This window comes from Cavia porcellus, unplaced genomic scaffold (genome assembly GCF_034190915.1).
Source record: "Cavia porcellus strain 051 isolate PalLab524CR breed Dunkin Hartley unplaced genomic scaffold, mCavPor4.1 scaffold_14, whole genome shotgun sequence".
Lineage (NCBI taxonomy): Eukaryota > Metazoa > Chordata > Mammalia > Rodentia > Caviidae > Cavia > Cavia porcellus.
The window spans coordinates 68,232,125-68,239,374 of NW_026947497.1; the positions used below are offsets into that span (position 1 = coordinate 68,232,125).

At 45.7% G+C, this 7,250-nt stretch overlaps 1 long non-coding RNA gene across 1 annotated transcript; it reads right to left on the reverse strand.

Moving 5' to 3' along the window:
• Window positions 1-1,434, reverse strand: LOC106029179 (uncharacterized). Its single transcript, XR_001202847.2, has 2 exons — window positions 1,054-1,434; window positions 1-477 (listed from the first exon to the last, which is right to left on the reverse strand). It is a non-coding gene; the product is annotated as an uncharacterized LOC106029179 (long non-coding RNA).
• Between the last annotated feature and the right edge of the window lie 5,816 nt (window positions 1,435-7,250).

The following is a 7,250-nucleotide window of genomic DNA, read 5'->3' on the forward strand; positions in this document are numbered from 1 at the left end:
GTTTGTTAATCATGTGACAGTTTAATAATTGTGTAAATTGGGGCTGGGGATTTAGCTCAGTGGCATAAGCACCTGCCTTGCAAGCGTATGGTTGTGAATTCAATCCCTGGTTTAAAAAAAAATTGTGTAAATCAAATGGAAACATAATGAATCATATATTGGCATGTTATCTATAACATGTTACATCTCTACAAACCATTAAATTTGTGTCACATTAATAGAAATAATATTTAAACACAAAGTTTAGGGTAGGAAGGTTGAGGGAGAAATTGTGAGATTTTTAGAAGAAAAATGGCTTCTTCCTTTCATTTTCCCTCTCGTTGGTGTCACCATGGTTTGACTGTAGTCATGTCTGTCTGAGGATTTCTCTTGAACAGATGCGGGGTTGTGGCAGTGTGGGGCAGAAGATGGAGACCTTGATCAAAATTCTTCCTTTACCCTTTGCCTGCTGTCCCAATGCTACACGAAAGCTGTGCTCTAAAAGACACAGAGACAGTCAATGAGGTGCTGAGGGTTCTTGACTGAATTTTTTCTTGATCTGTATTTGCTCTATTATTTGACCTACTTACACATTTTTCATTTTTATTTCAGTAACCACATTTTCAGCTAAGAATTTCCCTTTGACTTTTTGGACCTGCTCTCCTCATCCTCCTGACTTCAAGACTAGCTTCGAGGGCCAAGTTTAATGCACTCACTGGGCAGATGCTGAGCAGATGGCACTTGTAGGGAAAGTCTGAGAAAGACCGTGAAGGAGAGGCCACCCTAGAAAGGCCAGCTGAGTGTGTCACAGCCCAGGCACAGCCCAGGCGCCAGCAGCTCAGGAGCAAAGACTCTGAGCCCAGAGGATTCTTAGCATTCCGTAAGGAAAGTGTGTGTTTCTCCATCTCCTCACTTTGCTAACGTAAGGCTTCTGACCAGACAACCACGCTTTTGTTTTCACTTGTCCGAATCCTGCCCATGTCCTTCAGGGTCAAGTACAAAATGTCCCCTCATCCTTCTTTCCCCTCCCCTGCCTGCCCACAGCTGAAAATGAGTCTGCCCTTCTGGGAATACCTGGAGCATCTGGTTTCTCATATGTCCTACTTGAGATGAACAGGACCAGTTGTATGACTTGCACGGAGCCAGTAGAAAACAGAAACTTAACTCTCCTGGTTAAAAAGAATTATTGAGAATGTCAAGAGCATTCCATGAAGCAAAGGCTCCTCCAGGTGCAGCATCCAGTACCCCCGCACGGGACACATCCCTGGAAAGCCAGCCTTGGCGTTTGTACCCATAGGCTCCAAAGGGAAACTGAGAGTCCTACCGGGCAAGCATGGTCTCTTGTATGCCCATTCGAATCTCCTCCCCGGAAGCTCCTGAACTGCTCTCCTCCCCTTCCTGAGTCTAGTTCCAGGGTTCCAACACCTCCTTGTCTGGTTTTCTGCCGTGCTGGAGACTGGGCAAGGGCTGTGTGCCCTGAGCTCCACCAGCCGCTCTGACCTATGCCTACGGCCCTCACCCTTGCACCCTGCCTCACTTCCTTGGGTTGGCCATACAAGCAACAGGGAAAGAGCTGTTGGTTATTTTCCCACAATACCACTCTCTCCCTTTCTCCATCCTCTGTTTCCTCTGGTTGCCAGAAGTTGCCAGCACACACCCTCTCTCTGGCAGCACACTGGTGCAAAGAAATGTACCCACGACTCTTTTATCTACTGTGTTACTTCTTAGTAAGTGGTAATATAGCTGCTTACCTGATGAATGTCTGGTATACCACCTACTTTAAGGTGCTTGATAATCTTTTGCAGTACATGCTCCTGTAACTACTGCCTTTACAGGTGAGTAGTATGAGACTCAACAGGTTCATTTGCCCCAGGTAATAAAGCTAAGGAGCCCTTACCCTCAGCCTTCAGGCTGTGTTGCTTCGTTATACAGGCTACATGAACACAAAGGCTGTCTTTAGTCAGCATGTTACCTCTTTGCACCCTCAGTGCCAGTGTCCATGCAGGACTCCCCTTTATCGATAGTTTATCCTGTGCCAGGCCCTGCACTGAGCATTTTGCTTATCATCTGCCAGGCCTTCATTAGATCCTCAGCATATCTCTACTTGCCGGGTTTTATTGCTCCTATTTAACATGTGAAGAAACTAAGGTCAGCAAGATTCAGCCTCTCATGAACATCACATACTGGCAAATGGTAGCCCCAGGGTTTGGGCTTGGGTCTATCCTGTTTCCATGTTAGGGCTCCTAACCTGCTCCTGTCTCCTACACGTCTGGCCACTCTCCATCTTCCTCGCTTCCTGCTTGGATCTGTCCTCCCCCTGCCTCAGTCTCTCCCAGAATCTGAGTCCTGGAGGCTCAGTCTGTTGCACAACACACTAAATGACTTGGCTTCCAGTTGCCCAATCGTGGTGCAGACTGAGGAAATTGCCCACATTACCTAGGTTGCCCTGGCCCTGTGATTGGCACCCTCTCCATTTCAAGCTGTCATCTGTTAGTGTCCCATTGCCTCCCAGGGTTCGAGTAAGAATACCCAAAGCAGACTTTAGACAACAAAAAGCAAAGAAACACTGCCAGCCGAGAACCTTGCCAGGTCCAAGATGAGCAGGAGGCTCACCCCCTCCTCCAGGTCTTCCAAGAGTGCCTACTTCTGTCCCTTTCCACATTCAAGATGCCTAATCGGGGCATTCTATGGAGAAGAATGGCGTATGCGTTGGTTTGTTGATCCTTCTGAAGGTCCAGAGAAGCCTCTAGAAGTGAGGAGGAATCTCCTATCCTGGGAGGCAATACGTGGTAACTACCAACCTGTGGCTCATCCACTTGTAGGCACATGCGCATGTGTAAGGCCACACCCACCCCAATAGCTACAGAACTACTTTGAGTCCTAATCGTAAGATGACTTATCCCATTGCTTAACCACTGGTGCCAGTCTTGCCTGTTGGATACCGTGTTCAGGCAGCCTCAACACAAGTTCATCTGAGCAGCGTCTGAAGGAACAAGGAGAATGTGGGCTGGAGAAGGTGGGCAGGATTCAGCAGAGATGCATCCTTCTAGAGACCAGGCATTTAGTCTGTGTAGTTGATTTCATCTGTGCAGCTCCTACAGCGCAGAATCTGAGCCTATACTGAGGCTACAAAGAAGGTAGGTGTCGAAGGAAAAGCTCTCCAGTAACCAGAAAGATTCCACAATGCAATGAGCTGCCTGAGTAGAAGGGGTTCCTGAGCGTGAATGGTCTCAAGCAGACGCTGGGCACTGGAGAGAGGGGCTGCTCTGGGTGGAAGGCTGCTCCAGAGCGCTGCCCTTGACGACGTGGAGGGCTCACTCTGGGACGTGGAAGCAAGTACTGGAGATCTGAGATTGACTAAGTACCCTTCTCGCTCAGGGACTGAATTCCTCTGGATTTCATGTGGACTGAAGGCAAGAACCACAGCCTACCCTACTCTTAGGCACTTGCAGTAGCTACCATGATGCCATGGGGTCAGACCCAACAGTGAGTAGTATACGGAAGGGAAGTTTTAAACCTTTCTAAGCACAATGTCAGTGTCCTAGAAACAGTGTCGGAGTTAATGAATGTGTCCAGAAAACACTTTAAGAATGGGTTCACGGAGTCTTAAATATCAAGTTACTGTTGGAAAGACCCATTCCCATACCAGTTATCTGCACGATGGATAATGAAGTACTCAAATTTGGGGGTTTTTTTGTTGTTGTTTTTGTTTTTGTCTTTTTCATTTTTATTGGTACCGGGGATCGAACTCATGACCGCCTGCTTGCAAGGCAGGTGCTTATGCCGCTGAGCTAAACCCCCAGCCCCATGAAGTACTCAAATTTAAGAGGATATCATAAGTTATTTCACTCCAGTGGCCTTGGGATAGGCTTCAAGGGTAAGATCATGGCTCTACTGAAAAATATTTGTGTCCAGGGCCCAGAAAGCTCACCATGCAGTTCACTGGAAGGATTTACCTCTTGTCTCCCTTCTAGCTAAAGAGAGTCATTCACTCTTGCTTGTTTCAAAGATATCAAAAAGTGATGACAGAAACCAGCAGGAGAGATGGGTACGATTTTCTGCAGTGCCTTGCATTTCCCTGAAAAACAGCTAAGTAGAAATAGAGTAATCATTTACTTTTTATTTGTCTTCCAAACTTGCAGTTGAGATAACTCCAGTACCACAGTTAGTTATAACTAAAGTCAACAGGATTTTTTTCCAGAAAAATTGATTGCTGAGTATTTTTCTACTGACTGAAATTGTGTGGGCAAACTTTCATTCTTTTTTTCATTGTTAACCAAACTCAGTCTATTTTGCTACTATTTTGACTTCTTTCCCCTAACTGTGTTTTCTGCTATCAAAATTATGATTTGTTAGTCTCTAAGTAGAGTCCAGAAACCAAACTCCCCAGCTTTGGGGAAAGGGGAAGCATATTCTTTTGGTCTGGGCTTAACAAAGTGATGCAGCCAAAGGTAGATGCCGTCACTTCCTGAGCGTGTGGTGTGGTGAGGTTCCAGTGCCTCCTCCTCCTCCTCCCCCTCCCCCTCCCCCTCCCCTCCCTCCTCCTCCTTCTCTTCTTCTTCTTCTTCTTCTTCTTCTTCTTCTTCTTCTTCTTCTTCTTCTTCTTCTTCTTCTTCTTCTTCTTCTTCTTCTTCTTCTTCTTCTTCTTCTTCTTCTTCTTCTTCTTCTTCTTCTTCTTCTTCTTCTTCTTCTTCTTCTTCTTCTTCTTCTTCTTCTTCTTCTTCTTCTTCTTCTTCTTCTTCTTCTTCTTCTTCTTCTTCTTCTTCTTCTTCTTCTTCTTCTTCTTCTTCTTCTTCTTCTTCTTCTTCTTCTTCTTCTTCTTCTTCTTCTTCTTCTTCTTCTTCTTCTTCTTTTCTTCTTCTTCTTCTTCTTCTTCTTCTTCTTCTTCTTCTTCTTCTCCTTCTCCTTCTCCTTCTCCTCCTCCTTCTCCTTCTCCTTCTTCTCCTCCTTCTCCTTTTCCTCCTCCTCCTGCTCCTCCTCCTCCTCTTCCTTCTTTTTTTGTGGGTACAGGAATAAAACTCAGGATCTCATGCTTGCCAGGCAGGTGCTGCACTGCTGAGCTGTATCCCCAGCTCTCCAGAGCCTTTCTGAATCTGCTTCCTCCCTGGAAAGAAAGGCAGGCTGAAAATAGTGCAACTCTTATGCTTTCACTGCTAAGGACAATAACATTTGCCACAACGAGGCTGGTTTCCTAAGTAGGTGCTATTCTAGCACTAGAAAAAGTCTCTCCAATGCTTTGACTCTACAGTGAGTTTTGGCAGGATGTGGTAGCTCACGAGGCTAAGGAGGTTAAGGCAGGAAGATCGTGGTGAGTTCAAGACCAGCCTGGGCTACAAAGAGAAGTCAAGGCCAGCCTGAACTGCATAGTGAGACCCTATCTCAAAAAAATAAAACACAAAACAAAACAAAAATAAATACATTAAAAAAATGAACTGGTTCTTTTTTGTGAGACGGAACATTAGAGTAGGTACCAAGGCTACACTGAATAGCATACAGTAGCATACGGTGGAAAAGTTTTCTTCCAAATGAAAGATTTCTCATCCTTTCTTCTGGGCTTATATAGGCCAACTGCAAGGATCACTGTGTCTTGGGGTCAGTTTCACACACGATATCTCCAGCCTAACAGTGATGACAACAAAAACTTCCCTTACAGAAGGAGAAACATTTGATGAGGCCAACCCTTATTCTAAATCCACTCCGACTTTTACATTGTGACTCTTCCTCAAGGCCAGGGCCAGGGCGCAGCAAGCAAGGGAGAGACCTAACACGCAAAATTTACGGAGGAGCCTCTCCGAGTGAACACGGCTTCCCGTTTTTCGCTCCATTTTAGCCTGGCCTCCTGCCACTGTCCTCAGCTGCCCTTAAATGCAGCTTCCTTGCAAGGATGAGATTTCCAGTGCCAGGCTGCGAGATGTAGGCCAAGTTAGGAAATAGTTTGCAAAGTTCTGTCTCTCTATACCAAAACAAGAAGCAGTCTCCTCTGGTTACTGAGATTGAGTCTTTTCTGTGTCACTGTGGTCAGATCCACATCTTGCAACCATGGTACACTGGCACCGAGTACAAATGGCTCTTCCACATTATTAGGTAATGCCCTCCAAGGTGCTGCGTTACCTTGGCAAGAAAGCTACTGAGGGTAATTTATACTTCATGGATATTGGAGAAACAAATCTCAGTCAGTCTCCACAGGACATTAGGATAATTCATATAATAAGTCATGATCCTTTTGCTCAATAACTTTTAATTTTTTGGTGATGAAATATTGCTGGGCCAAATGAGTTGAGCTAACCACCTTTGGGGTAGATAAGATCTTCTTATCACTCTGTACAGGCTCCTGACTTCAGAGACAGAAGGTGCTCAATAAACGTTTGTTCATTGAACACATGAATGAAGAGACACCAGGCTTATCAGCAATTGACTTCCCGCCTTCCTAGGGCAGAGGCACTTTAAGAATCAGAAAGGGTCACTGACTTAAACCAACCACTGCTACTTCCCTCTGGGGAAAGCAGTCATTCCCTGGTTTTCACTGACATGCACGGTCCGTGCTTTGTTTGTGTAACACTGGGTTTCTAGGTCTCACCTTTCATGCTGTCTGACTCACTACCTGAAGCCCATTTATCTCTATCCTTCTCCTAGACCAAGGCCCACTGGTGGGGCCACTGATGGAATCAACCTTGAAAGTGCCATCCCTGAGTTTGTGGTGATCTTTCTTGTCCTGGCTCCTGGCTGGCAACCGTAAGCACTGAACTCTGCCTTGGAAAAGTTCAAATGCACCACCTGTGCTTTTGATCAGTGGGGGCACTGGTGCCATTCTCAGTGGTCACCTTGAGGTGTCAACCTTGAGTGGCACTGTCTGGCACCATGTTGCCATCTCCTGGAGATTGTGTCTCCTCTTCTGCTCCCAAGACCTCTGAGCCTGCTCTCTTCAAGCAATTTTATATCCATATCATAGCGTGAGTGCAAAGGACATGGTTATATTCAGTGATGTGGGCCCAAAGAGAAAAATGCACAGATGAGGAATCAGAACAATGAAGCAGATGATCAGGAAATGAAATACAAGCTTATTGGCCATTGGTGTTCAAAGACGCTGTGATCAACAAATGAAATACGAGTTTATCGGCCTTTGGCATTCAAAGATGCTGGAGTCAGACAAAACAGATGCAACATCACTCATGAGTGTGTGCACTGAGCATGAGGAAATCTTTTGAAGTTTGAAATCGGCATCTTCAGGTCCAGGGAAACACTAGTAACCTTCCTTTGTCACCAGTGTGACA